Source organism: Sus scrofa, chromosome 12, assembly GCF_000003025.6.
Source record: "Sus scrofa isolate TJ Tabasco breed Duroc chromosome 12, Sscrofa11.1, whole genome shotgun sequence".
Lineage (NCBI taxonomy): Eukaryota > Metazoa > Chordata > Mammalia > Artiodactyla > Suidae > Sus > Sus scrofa.
This window is the reverse complement of record NC_010454.4, coordinates 48,115,991-48,130,202: the sequence shown is the minus strand read 5'-3', so window position 1 is coordinate 48,130,202 and position 14,212 is coordinate 48,115,991. Positions and strand designations below refer to the sequence as shown.

Below are 14,212 nucleotides of genomic sequence, written 5' to 3'. Positions count from 1 at the left end.
TCCGGAGCTGTTATTTTAGAAAGAGAGGCTGGGAAGTCTTTCTGATAAGGTAACATTTGAACAGAGGCCTAAGGGAAGTCAAGGAGGGCTCTTTGCAGCTACCAGGGAAGCGTTTTCTAGACAGAGGGAACAGCAATGGCCAAGGCCTGGAGGCAGGAGTATGCTTGATACAATACCTGGCTGCCTGGGGGACTGGAGCTCTGAGTGGGGCAGGCGTTCTGAGCCCATGGAATCGTTTCAAGTTCCTTTGGAGAGGACCAGAGCTTGGGGTCAGCCCCAAGTCCACCAGCCACTTGGTCAAGGGGCAGGGGGAGCCCAAACACAGACCGAATAACAGCTATGGTGGTGGGTCTTGGGAATCTCCATTCCCATTGGGGTCAGACTCTTCTCCTTGGCTGTTAATGTGGTCCAGGCTACAGCCTGGGCATAAGGGCAAAGGTCAGTTCCCATAAGCCCTTGCCTTTTCTCCAAAGCATGAAACACAGACCTGAGTCCTGCGAAAGGTCTTGTTTTTTTTTTTTACCCGCTGCCTCATATATACATCAGCCTTTTCTCCTTGGAGTGAAAATTTTGAACTTCTCAAATAATGCATACACATGGACAGATAATTTTGGAAAACCACAGATTGGCAAAAAGAAAATCACTCTAATCCCACAGCCGAAGAGTGGGAACGCCCATCCCTCCCAGGGCGTTTGGTGCATCTTTCCTTGTGCCCCCCCCCCTTGATAAATTACAGTAGGTCTCAAATGCCTTCCTGGGTTGGTCATTCTAATTTTTATTTATTTCCTGGCTGTGGTATAGGATCTCAGTTTCCAGATCAGGGATCAAACTTGGGCCGCAGTGGTGAAAGCACTGAGTCCTAACCATTAGACCACCAGGGAACTCCCTACGTTGGTCATTCTAAGCCTGTTTTCATGGCTGCTGAAAGGCCAGCCCTCTGGGTTCTGCGCCGAGGCTGTTTCCTGTTTTTTGCTGTTAGAGACCATGCTGCAGCCCACACGTGTGTGTACACCTTGGCCCATGTGTGGGCTTCTGGGTAGGAGAGGGAGAGAAGGGTGAGAGGTCACGGCCTTCACAAGGAGCTGAGTGGATGGAAACCGTCGCGGGAGTTCAGTGTTGCCCCTTAGGTAGGCAGGCTTGGCACTACCCCCAAACAGCCAGCCAAACCCAAAACCTTGTGGCTATTTGGAGAGGGAGAGGGGTGGGTGTGTGGGTGTGTGTGGGGGTGTGTGTGTTGGGGTCATGGACACGGCCTAGGTCTCCAGTGAACGGGGCTGTGGGCATACCAGAGCAGGGAGACATACAGAGGCATTAGTTTTCCTTGGAGCCGGGGTGGCTTGTGGCACCAAAATCTCCAGAGGGTGGAGTACGAGGAAGAAGAGCACGCCCCTCCTGGAGGTCCCGTCGTGGTGCAGTGGAAATGAATCCGTCTAGGAACCATGAGGTTGCGAGTTTGATCCCTGGCCTTGCTCAGTGGGTTAAGGATCCGACATTGCCATGAACTGTGGTGTAGGTCACAGACGCGGCTCAGATCTGGCATGGCTGTGGCTGCGGTGTAGACTGACAGCTACAGCTCTGATTCAACCCCTAGCCTGGGAACATCCATATGCTGCAGGTGCGGCCCTAAAAACAAACAAACGAAGATCATGTCCCTCCTTGGCTTTCGATCTGGACCAGGGGATTTGTGTGATTTCGACAGATTTGGAGGCTCTCTGGTGCTAGAAGGGACCTTATAACTCAGGTGAGGAAATCGAAGCCCAGAGTGCCATGGTGGCTTAGCTAACATCACACAGCACTGGGCAGAAAGGCTGAAGCACACTTGCTGGCTTACCTTTGGGAATATGCTCCTTATCTGTCCAGGACCCCCATCCCCCACCCCTCCCTGTACCTCTGCTCCAGTGGGCCCTCACTGGTGGCTTTTCTGGCTGTGCTAGTGGCTGTCCTTGCTCGGTGGAGCGTTTCTCCCCCAAGAGGAGAGAAGCTGGTAGGGAGGGAGATCTCATTCCAGGAGTCAGCGGCCGAGCCCTTTACCTCCCAAGTGGGGATCTGGCCAGACCCAGGTTCAAGTCTTGGGCATGACCTTACTTCTCTGAACTTGACTTACTCCATCTGTAAAATGGGGCCAATAAGAGTACCCATCTTGGAGTTCCCGCCGTGGCACAACAGGATTGGCAGCATCTCTGCAGTGCCAGGGTACAGGTTCAATCCCCGGCCTGGCACAGGATCTGGCATGGCTGCACCTGCAGGGTTGGTCGCAACTACAGCTCAGATCCAATCCCTGGCCTGGGAGCTCCATATGCTGCAGGGTAGCCAACAAAGAGAAGAAAAAAAAAAAAATAGAGTATCTGTTTGGTAGGGTTGTGAGGCTTAAATGAGATGGTGCTGATGACGTTCTTGGCGCTTTACTGCGACGCCGAATAGGAGCTCAACCCATGCAGCTTCGGTATTAGTAGCAGTCGTCGTAACCTCCTGTGTCATCCTTGTGGGCCAGGCCTGACTGCCCTTTGAAGGTTTGCTTCTCTGTGTCGAGGGCTGAGTCCACGTTAGCGGACAGACTGACACAGGCCAGCCCCGCCTAGAGGGAGGAGTCTCAGGACCAGCAAGAATGGGTCACCTTCAGGGGAGGGGCCCACTTTGTTTGGGGGGCACTGGCTCTGCCCTGAACCCCCTGCCCCCTCTGCCCACAGTCAGGAGATGTCCCATAAGCCTGTGCAGGGGGGGTTTGGAAGGCATCCTCAAGTGCTTTTCATTGGAAAGGAAGAAGAAGGTTGAAAGCCTCTCCAGAAAACTGGTGCATTATCCACCAACCGCCAGCCCACAGCCCAGACTTCTACCCAGCGGCTGCTTCCTTCCCTCTAAAACCGTATCCTTGATCAGAAAGGAAAACCCAGCCCCAGCCCAGTGCCCCTGTCTCTTGGCCTGAGAAACAGACACTGCCCTTTGCCTGACTCTTTTCAAGCATCTTCTTGGTCTGCTCGGGTTTCCCGGCTGCCTCTGTGTCGAGCTGAGTGGGTGAGAGCAAAGGCTATGGAGCCAGACAGATGGCAATCAGGGCCCTGTTCGGCCAGTTACCAGCTGCCTGACTGGGCAGATGCTGTTCATCCTTTGGGCCTCAGTTTCTTCATCTGAAAAGTGGAGCTAGTACCACTTGCCTCTTGGGCTTCGGTGAATTTGTGACCAAAGTAGGTGTAAAGTGCCCGTAAAGTGCCCTCCCGGTGGGTAGCGAGGCCTCGGTGAGAGGTTGCCGCTCTTCTGTCTTCAGCATCCTGATCTGTTACCCAACAGCCCTGTATCCTGTGCCAGGCTCTGTGGGGGTTTCAAGTAGCAAAATGAATGCCACAGGCTGCTTCTCAGTGGCTTCGCTTCTGGGTCTTTTGCCTCATTCGAGAGCCCTCTTTTTTTGTTTTTGCCGAAGATTGCTTATTGTCCTGTTGTAGGATCCCCAAAAGAAGAGGCTGGGGGTGTATACTGCCTGGGGGATCAGGCCCCACGGGCCTCAGCATCCTGCAGGATGCCCTGGTGTCTTTGCACCAAGCTGGTGACTTGCCCCCTTTTCAACAGGCTGTTACAGTCTTAGGGCAAGAAGGGTGTGTCTGGGGAGCTGGCAGTGCCCCTGGGCGAAGCCCTCAGAAGCCTGGGGCAAGAGCTGTCACCTCCCTCACAGAGGAAGCAGGAATCGATTTTTCTCTCTCCTCCACTCCCTTGAAAAGAGCAGCAGCACGAGAAGGGGGTGGAAGCTGTTATCAGTGGAGGGCTTGTCCCGAGAGAACAGCGGGGAGAGAAACAGCTGGGGCTACATGCCTGCCCGGGCCCCGCGATGCTGCCCAAAAGGGGGTCACACACCCTTCCCGCCCACGCCCTCTCCAACCCTGAGATGAGATCTGGCTCCTCCTGGTACCTGGGGTACAGGCTCCTTGGTGGCAGGCCCAGTTTACCTTGCCCAACCCGCTGGAAACTGGCCAGGGTGTTTTTACTAACAAGCTAGCCACATTACAAACATTACAATTTCAACAGAATTAACCAAAAAGAGAGCTAGAGAGGGAGAGAAAGAAAAGGGAAAGAAAATAGTCCTTACACAAATGCCGCTGCAGTGTCTGCCAGGACCTAAGATCTGGTACTATCTATTTTTTAATAATTGAGGGTAATAAATATGTATTTCTTTCTCCTCACCCCCCCCATCCTCCGCAGCTTGTCAGCTCCCTGTGTCTCTCCTCTGATCAGACCAAGTCTTCCCCAAGCAAAAAAAAAAAAAAATCCTTTAAGCAAAAAGGATTAAAGCCTTGAAAGTAGGTCTGCCTGAGCTCTCCCCATCCTCTCCCTCCCTCTCCCCCAGGGTTAGAGGAGAAAGGCCCCTCAGGGGAGCTAGGGACAGGGGTGGGTGGGAGGTGGGCTGATGCAGCCCGACCCTGCTGGAGCAGACCCGCAGGAGCAGAGGGCCTCCCTGGGCCCCATTCAGTTCCAGTCCCAGGCCCACCTGGGAGAGGTGGCCCAGCCAGCCCAGCCCAGCCTGGGCCTCCAGTGGTCCCTGAGGAAGGACTAACCTGAGAACCAGGTCCCCCAGTTTGCACAGTACAAGACAAGGGAAGGAGGACTTTGGTCTCAGTTCTAGCCTGGCTTTGCAACCTGGCTTTGTGCTTTAAGGGTCTGTGTGACCCTAGAGCCAGCCTCGGAACCTCAGTTTCTCCATCTATAAAATGGGAATAGAAATAGTACCTACCTCCCACAGAATCAAATAAAGATGGTCCAGAGCCTAGCCATGATAAATACAAAATAAAATTAATTTCTATTTTAATCCAGTTCTTCTTAGACACAGAGAGAAGTCTGTAATCTCCCCCACCCCATGGCTTTCCACAGCTCCCAAGGGCCTGCCAGGCAGCATTCCCAGCACCCCAGGAAGAGGGCGTTGAAACCGAGGCTGAGTGGTGCGGTTAGGAGCCTTGCCTGAGGCTGGTGGATCAGTAGCTGATGGAGCTGGAACTCAAAGTAGGACTTGGATCCCCTCCCCCAACTCTGGTCTTGCCACCCTTTCCTCCACCCTATGTGCCTTCTGACAGGGCACCCAATATCCCTGTCTCTGGGCCCAGGAACCAAGCCAGGAATCAACCCAGGAAGGGCCTGGCCAGGCTGGAGAGGGAGCACCTGGGCAGGGGCAACTGTGGCTGCTGTTTGGCAGACCCTCCTTCCTCCCCCTGCAGCTGCCAGCCTTTGCATTTCTGCTGAGGCAGCAGCCCTGCCTGGCCCAAGTGGGCCTCCCTCCCTCTGTGCTGGGCACATGCACACAGGGCTGGCTGCAGGTGGTGGGCTGCCTGCCCTTGCCCGCACCCAGGCCCAGAGCCCCTGGTCTGCCCCAGTGCTCCGTGCTTGGCCACTGGGCCTCTAGGGCCCCACCACCCTCCCCTGGGGACGGTCTGGCCCTGGCTGCTCTGGGCCTGAGGCCGGAGAGGAGAGGCAAGGCTGAGAGGCCGGAGGGCAGGAAAAGCAGGGAGGGAGGTGGCTATTTATAGCTGGCTTTGCTTTTGTTCCTTTTCCAGCAAGGCTTCTCTTTAAATAGGAGCAGGGCTGGAGGCTGCAGCTCTTCCCCAGCTGCCTGTAGTCAGTGCGCATGCGTGTGTGCCTGTGTGTGCCTGTGTGTGTGTGTGTGTATGTGTGTGTGTGTAGGGGACACATGCATGGGGTGGGGTGGCAGTGGTCACTTCAGTGCATGTTTGTACAGGGATGGGACGAGGGGACAGTCAGCTCTGTGGGTGTGCACTCCAACACGTATGGAGGTGGGGATGGGTGTTCTTTGTGTGTGACTGTGTGTGCTAGCATATGTTCATGCATGCATAAGGATGGGGCAGCTGCATGTGTCTGTTAGTGGGACACATATATACATGACAGGGATGAGGCAGCCACTCCTTAGTCACTGTGTGTTTGTGGGCCTGTGCATACATATCTATGTCGAGATGAGGGCGGGGTGTGTGTGTCATTGCACGTGTAGAATGTGATTGTGAGCAGCCCTTTAGGGTGGGTCTGTGGACATTGTAACAGGATTGTTGGGGAGTGGTCACCTGGGGGGTGTGTGTGTGTGTGTGTGTGTGTGTGTGTGAGTGTGTGTCATGGTGAACACTGCAGTAGAGAGGTGGAAAGGGATGGCAGCTCTAATCGAGTGTACACCAGACTGTAGACTTCATGGGGGCCCTGTCGATCCAGCACTCTGCCCCCGCCAGCACCTGTACAGGTGTGGAACAGTAAATGCACGACTAGGAGTTGTGCGTGTGGCGTGTAAAGCGTCTCCAGGGTGCTCCCTGGCTGCAGAGGGGCTTGGCAGGCCCGCCCATCCAGCAGGTTCTAGAGCACTCCCAGAGCTGGTCTCGGTCCCCCTGGGGCCCAGACTACCCTCTCTCCCTCTTGGAAGCCCACCTGGCAGGTGGGCAGAGTGTGCCAGGGCACTGGCACCTGGCCGCCTTGGGTAGAATAGTAGGAAAGTGCGACCAGATGCTGGGTGAGCCCGGTGAGGAAGCGCCGGGGCTTTGGGGGGGCCGTCCTGGGTGTCCATCTATCCATCTGGGCGTCTTCTGCCTCGATTTCACTTCTGCGCAAGGGCGAGAAGGTGCCGGGTCAGGAATCAGACCAGGGCGGACTAGAGATGCGGTTTAGAGCAGCTCGGGCGCTCGGGCAGAGGCCGATCGGGGTTGGGGTCGCGTTGAGCCGGGTCGGGCTCCCGGGTCTGCCGGCCAGACCGACGCGTTCGAGGGAGCGGGTTCCCAAGCGCAGGGCTCCTCCCGGCCCGCCGGCCTAGGCGCCCGAGGGGTGGGAAGCGTTTCCAGGGCGGCCTGCGGCTCCCGCGGCAACAGCAGCGTGGTAACCCAGATCTGTCAGCTGGGCCCAGCGGCAGCATCCCCGCCCCGGGAGGGGTCGGGCATGGGTACTCGGTCCCGCCCGCTGGGGGAGGTTCGAGATGGGGGCGCGTGGGCCCCGGGCGGGCCCCGCCTCGCCAGCAGCTCCGGATCGATGCGACAGCCCTCCCACCCCTCCCCCAAAGGCCAAACACAACATAGTAAATATTTAATCCGGGCCAAGGAGCCGAGGAGGCCTCCCCACCCCCTCCGTAGCCGTCTGGCTCCTCTGCCAGCCCCGTCTGTATCTTAGGTAATGAGGCCTGAGCGGCAGGGATCGATCGCGGTCTGTTGGGTGGGGGTGGGGGTGGGGGGCCTGAGCCTCCTCCGTGACCCTAGACCCAGGCGGCCCGAGCTGACCGGAGCCTGAGCTTGTCCAAGAAGGTCAGGGAGGAACCTTCGGCCTCGCCCCTGTCCCTTCACTGGGGGATGAGGGGTGGGAAGAGGAGGGAAACAGACCAGGGGAGGGGACAGTGAGAGGAGGGGAACAGCGCAATCCCGCTGGGGCCTGAGGTCCTTCTGCCAGTCTCCACCAAGGCCTGGTGGCCCAAAGCCTTGTAGGGACCGTGGGTGAGGCCTGGGTGGGGCAGGGACAGGCAGGGTGGCCAGTTGAGAGAGGCTGGTGAGATATTTCTAAGATGCTGTGCTCCAGGGCTTTGTGGGCATTGCCCTGGAGGATATCTAGAGGGGTGATGACATCCCTGCTGCTCATTCATTCATGCAGCAGTTAATTATTCAGCATCTACTATGGGCTAGTCATAGGCTGCCAGTAAGGGACACACAAGTCAGGGGCCTGCAGAGAGATTACATTCCAAAGGAGGAAACAGTTAATAAGTAAATACCTAAGGTGATTTCAGATAGTAGCTGAATTTTTTTTGGGGGGGTGGCTTTTTAAGGCTGCATCTGCAGCATATGGAGGGTCCCAGGCTAGGGGCTGAATCAGAGCTGTAGCTGCTGGCCTACACCACAGTCACAGCAACACCAGATCCGACCCAGGTCTTCGACCTACACCACAGCTCCTGGCAGTGCTGGATCCTTTAACCCACAGGGCAAGGCCAGGGATCGAACCTGCATCCTCATAGATCCTGGTCAGATTCATTTCCTCTGAGTAACAATGGGAACTCTTGATAGTGGTTGAATTGAATGTAGAGAATAAACTGCCATGTGATATTGTGCTTGGCTGGGAGAGGACCAGCTCTAGCTGCAGTGGTCAGGGAGCTGATGGGTGATGATGGGTGAGGGCAAAAGCGTCCCAGGCAGTTTACAGCACGTGCAAAGGCCCAGAGGTAGGACAGAGACTGGCGTTTTCTAGCACTGGGAAGAAGCGGGAAGGCTGGAGTGTGGTGAGTGGGGGAGAAGCAGGCAGTGGCAGATCCCATAGGGTTTTTTGTAGGCCACGGGAGGAGTTTGGATTTTATTCTAAGTGCAGCGCAAAGGCATTAGAGGTTTTAAGCAAAGGAACGGCATGATCTGATTTACATTTTTAAAAGCTTCCACTGGCTGCAGTATGGAGAATAGAAGGTAGGGAGTTAAGGGTGGAAGGCTGGGAGGCCAGACTGGGGAGGGGCGGGCAGTGTGCAGGAGAGGGGCTGGTGCCCTGTCTGGTTTGGGCAAGGACTGGGAAGTGGCCGTTTAGGCTTGGGCAGCTGGCAGGGCCACTGGCAGCTGGAGCAGCCAGTTCCCGGCCTCCTGGCTGGCCAAATCCCATGGAGCCTGTGCAGAGGCCAAGTCCCCGAGTTGCCCCTATCCTATCTCCTCGACCCAGACTCCACAGAGGGCAGCCCAGGAAGTTTTTTAAGGAGCATTAGAAAATGTTGACATGTTTTTTGAAACAATTTCAGATCTGATATCTCCGCCAGATTGAGTTTGTAACCAGCTTTATTGTTTAAGCCTGCTGGGATTTCATCAAAGGCGTCTGCTGTTTACCCAGAACCATTTCATTGGAGAAAACAGCAAACAGACCTGCATTTCTATCTGATTTCACTTTTTCCCTTTTCTCATGAATTTAAGTGCTTGTGAAAAGCAAGGCCGATAAGGGAAAGCAGAGAGGCTCAAACCCTGAGGAGGGGGCTCCGAAGGAGCTCAGCAAAGGTTTATAAATAGAGCTGAGGAAAGTTAGGGGTGGCTGGCCTCCACTGGCAGGCTGAGAGACACTCCTGACCAACAGCTAGCTCTCCGCAGAGGGGCACAGAGAGGGTAAGGGGAGGTGGGGAGAGCTGCCAAGATTTCTAGGCCATCTCCTGGTGTCTGGTGTCTTTACCGGTTTCCAGACCGTTTCAGACACTGGCAACAATAAAAGACTAAACATCAGCTCCCACTTGGAAAGCAGCGGTGACCTAACCTCCGAGATGGGTTCAGTGAGACAGACCCAAGCTTTCCTGGGAAAAGGCCGAGCAAACAAACAGATCAAAAGGCAAATGGGAGCCAGATCACGAGAGTGCCAGGAAAATCACCCTCCTCCTCCACTGCCAACACTTGGGATGCAGCCCCATCTCCTGCCCGGCAGCCTGAGCCAGGGCAGTGGGGGCCCAGGGACTCTCAACACAGGCTCGGTGCTCCCTCCCAAGGAATCTACACTAGCGTTATCACCACCTGCCTAATAGGATCTGATGTTTTTTTGGTTTTGGTTTTGGTTTTTTTGGCCATGCCACTGCATGTGGAGGTTTCCTGGGCCAGGGATCAAACCCAAGGCACAGCTGTAACCAAAGCCGCATCAGTGACAATGCCAGATCCTTAACCCAGTGAGCCACCGAGGAGCTCCAGGATCCGGTGCCTTTAAGCAGGCCTGTTGAGCCAGCAAGTGTTTCAGCCCAGTGGGGGAAACCCTGGCTCTGCAGCCTATCAGGAGAAGGTGTTCTGAAAAATTTGGGTTAATGTGCCTTGTTCAGTTGCTTGAACGACAGCTAGTTAAGTGCCTGAGTTGCTTGGCATACAGGCCGTCTCTTACCAGTTGCACGCTAGGCCCACTTTAAAGTCAATCGATTTGAATCAATTAGCAAGAGGATAAGGACTTGCTTATCTTTAACGCTGTAGATACTGCAGCAAGCCATTGAAGAGGGCTGATTCGGATACAGACTCTGCCTCCAAGGAGGAGCTAGAGGGAGGATCAAGGTCTCATCCTCACAGGGCCCGTTCTAGGCCTTCCTGCTTGTGGAGGCTCCCCTCCCCCGCCCTCCTTTCAGAGATGCACAGACCCAGTGGGCTGAGTTCTGTCACTGTGGGCTCAGGACAGAGTCAGAGGCTTTCTGTGAGAGCAGGAGAGCCACACCCTTCAGATAAAAGACGTGGGATCCCATTAGGCAGGGAGGTGGCCGTAACACTCATATAGATAGATTCCTTGGGGAGGTGGAGGGGGCACTGAGCCTGTGATGAGGCGGGATGCAGCCGGCCTGCTTGTGCTGTCTGAGAGACTTGAACCCGGGCCTGGCTGACTCTTGGAGGCTAGGGTCTTTCCACTGGGCTTCACTGCCTACAGTCTTTTCACAGCTTAGTAGAGACGGGCATCTTCAGAATCGTGCATTTAAGGGGAACAAACTGACTGGTTGGCAGGGAGAGGATGGAGTGGGCCCCTTGGCATTTTTTGGCCTGAGGACATCTGGGGACAAGGCTGAGGAAATGCAGACTTCAGGCAGTGTTTGTTTTGTCTCAGGAGGGGCCAAGCGGGTCTCTGGCTGGGAGTGTTGGTGGGTGCATTGAAACAAAGAGGACAGGGGCACAGGGGGGACCCTGCTCTCTGTCTCCTGTGGCATCCTGTCTCCGACCTAGAATCCCTGGCTCCTTTCTCCGTTTCCCCATAAAAGATGGAAGGAAGGCTGCTCCATCCTCTCAGGCTCTCGCTCCCGTATCCTTTCCTCTCAAGGCTTATCTTCAGACCCAGCATCGTCAGTGAATTCCATCCCCGCACGAAGTCCCCAGAGACCGCACAGAAAACTGATTCACAAGTGGGGCCAGGGAGCAGTAAGGTGGACTTTGCTACAAGTGGTCCCAGGAATGGACCGGGTCGCAGGAGTCGTAGGGGTGGGGCTGGGGGCTGGGCTGGTTTTGCCCTTGTTCCGCAGTTCTGCTGTGTTGGCACACAGTGGTTCTTGGGAACTTGCTTCAGATCACACAGCATTTTCCTCTTAGTAGCCTCGGAGGTGGTGAGTCCTTGGCCACGGAGGGTGGGTTCAATTTTTTGGGAAAGGCCAAGGGTAATTTGAAGCTGTGTATGATGAATAAATGGATGAGAAATTTGCAGAATGGGGTTTGTTTTGTTGTTGGGACTACATATTTTTTTTAGGTGGAAAACAAGATGGGACTCGGGAATTGAGCCACTTTTCTCACAAGAAATATCCAGAAGTGCTTCAAGTGATGGCAGTACCTTAAAATGGAGCGGGGGTGGGGGGTGGGGGTGGGGAGGAGTTGTGGGGGCGTCTGGGGGACCACTTTGAAGAAGGGCAGGGGAAGGGACTTGATGCTTTCTGGAGCCACTCCATGTGCCAGACACTTTACATACATTATCTCAGCTGCCTGAAATCATTTTTGGAATAAGGCCGGTCTATAAATAATTCATAAATAATCCATTAGCTTGCTTACTCCTCACAGTAATCCTATTAGAACGAGCCCTTAGCCCATTTCACAGGTGAGGAAACGAAGGCTCAAGGAAGTTAAATTGACGTCCGGAGGCCACGGAGCTTGTAAGCATCAGGGTCAGGGTTTCAACCCAGGTCTGATTGGCCCCAAACTCAAGGCTAATTCCTTTGTCAGTTCTAGTGTACCTCCCCCTCCTTTCCCGAATAACACACAGATTTAGTCTCCTTACGTCACGGTGATACCATTTGGGCTGCATTCTCCCTTAAAAAGGAAAGCAGGTCATAAAGGAGTCACGTGCCAGGCCGAAATGCTGACTATGTGCGGTGGCAGATGTCGTCAGCAGGCGTCAGGGGATGCGTGGGTGACAATGGCACGGCGTGGAGTATGGTGTTTATTAGGCATGGGCAAAGGCCAGGGCGTTCCAGAGGCCAAGCAGTGATAAGTGGAAACTGCCTGTATCGGCTCTTGCCCAGCTGCAAACACTGAGCAGTCTCCCAGTTTGCTGCCTTGGAATCAACTGGATCCTGGGATAGACTGATTCTGGGAGCTTTCTCGACCACTAGCAAGACAGGGCTCCCTCTGGTCATTGTCGTCTCCTCTTCCTCATTCTTCTTGTTATACCTATGACAGCTCGTGCTGATGGAGGGCTCCTTGCGTGCCTGGCATTGTGCTGATGCCTCGCCTTGGAGCTTTGATCCCTCTGCATATTCCTAGCCCCGAGGAAGGGGCTCTGTATCGTCTTAGCTCTGAACTGGGTCCTCAACCACACAAGTTGGCTCCTCTGCATCCAGACAGGAGCTCTTTCCCTACATGCAGTCCGAACCCTTCTTCTGCTGTGGCCACGGGTCAGTGAGGGACCTGGGGGCCCATGTGTACTGGGAGGGAGGGCAGGTGGTGGAGGCCAGTGCATGCCATCTCCTCTCCTGGAGACACAGCTCCAACTGGACTTCTCAGCCCCTGTCAATCACATCCACCTAAATATAGCAATTCCACTTCCAGGAATTTATTACTGATCCCCTTGCACCTGTGGGCAGAGAGGCACATAAAGGAACGCGTATGTTATCATTGCTTGTAACAGCGGAAATGGGAGACAACCTAAATGTCCATCAGTAGGGGATCGATTGGGTAGATTACAATAGCCCCACACAATGGGATTCTGTGCTCCAAGGAATGGGTGACTCTGTAGCGCTGATGTGGGATGGATGCCAAGATGCATTGCTAAGTGAAAAAAGCAGTGGTAAAGTATTGCACTACCATTTGGATCTTAAAAAGAAAGATATGCGGGTATGAGATAGAAATTTGCTGGAAAAACACAAAAGAAACTGTTAACAGTGGGATGCCTCTGAAGAAAGATGCTGGGGACTGGAGGTCTGGGAAAGGAAAGAAGACTTATTTTTCATTGTATTCCTTTTTGTGTCTTTTGAAAAAAAATTTTGGTGCTATGTACCTGTATTATCTTTTCGATTAAAAAGGAAGTGTTGGGGGGGAGGGTTTACAAAAAAACAAATCCCCAGGCTTTATCTGACTTCTCAGGCTACTTTTTCTTCCCTGTCTGCAGCCAGGTCCTGCCGCCTGACTCACAGGCCATTTCTCAGCTCCTCTCTCTCAGCCCCAAGCCCATGCCCACCCCTCCCCAGGGCATCCACTACCACCTCTCATAGGTACTTAAAACCTACGTTTTTGCCTTGAAATACAAATAACTAATCTAGAGAGAAGGTTGAGCTTCAGTGCACTTACAGAACAGAGAGACATCAGCTGGCTCTGAGATGCTCGATAAATGTTTGCTGAATTGAATTGAATCTGTGACTTGGTTGGTTACACTGAGCAAGGCACTAATTGGCCAAGGTCAGCCATCCAAATCCCACACAGGGTGGCTCCAAGTGCAGAGAGGGATTCTTTCCCTGCATGCAGTCCGAACACTTGCTCCCATGTGCCTGGAGGTCACGTGTGCACCATTTTGTCTCCTGGACACACAACTCAGACAGACGAGGATACAGGACACAACAACGGTGTGATCAATGAGAACGTCCAGCTCTCAAAAGATTCTGACTGTAAGGAGCATGGGTCGTGGGCCCTAAAACTCCATGAGGACTTTTTTTTTTAAGTGTCAGCTGGTTTGATTTTTGTCAAGAACGTTGTCATAGAGGTAGAAAAGGTGGAGTTCTCTGTGACTGTGGCAGTGAATCCCCTGTTGCTGTACATGTTCAAACTTAGGTGGGGTGACAACCATTTAGCAGGTGTTTGTAGGAGAAATGAAAGGGCCAAGAGTTGGTTGTTTCAGTGGACTTTAAGGTTTCTTTTTTATTATTTATTTTATGGTATACATAACATAAAATGTGCCATTTTGACTGTTATTATTATTATTGTTATTTTGGCCACACCCATGGCATGTGGAAATTCCCAGGCCAGGGAGTGAACCTGCATTTTAACCATTTTTAAAGCGTGCCGGAGTTCTCGTGGCGCAGTGGTTAACGAATCCGACTAGGAACCATGAGCTTATGGGTTTGATCCCTGGCCTCTCTTAGTGGGTTAAGGATCCGGCGTTGCCATGAGCTATGGTGTAGGTTGAAGAAGCAGTTCAGATCTGGCGTTGCTGTGGCTGTGGTTTAGGCCAGCAGCTGTAGCTCCAATTCACTCCCTAGCCTGGGACCCTCCATATTTCGCGGGTGCGGCCCTTAAAAAAATAATAATAAAGTGTGCTGCTTTGTAACATTAAGTACATACACAATGGTGTGCAACCCACAACGATCATTTTTAGTGGG

General features: G+C 53.7%; 1 protein-coding gene across 2 annotated transcripts in view; it reads left to right on the top strand.

The window, feature by feature from the left end:
• Positions 1 to 14,212, top strand: part of RTN4RL1 (reticulon 4 receptor like 1) — a 71,935-nt gene that overhangs the window by 16,107 nt on the left and 41,616 nt on the right. The gene's annotated exons all lie outside the window — the stretch shown is intronic.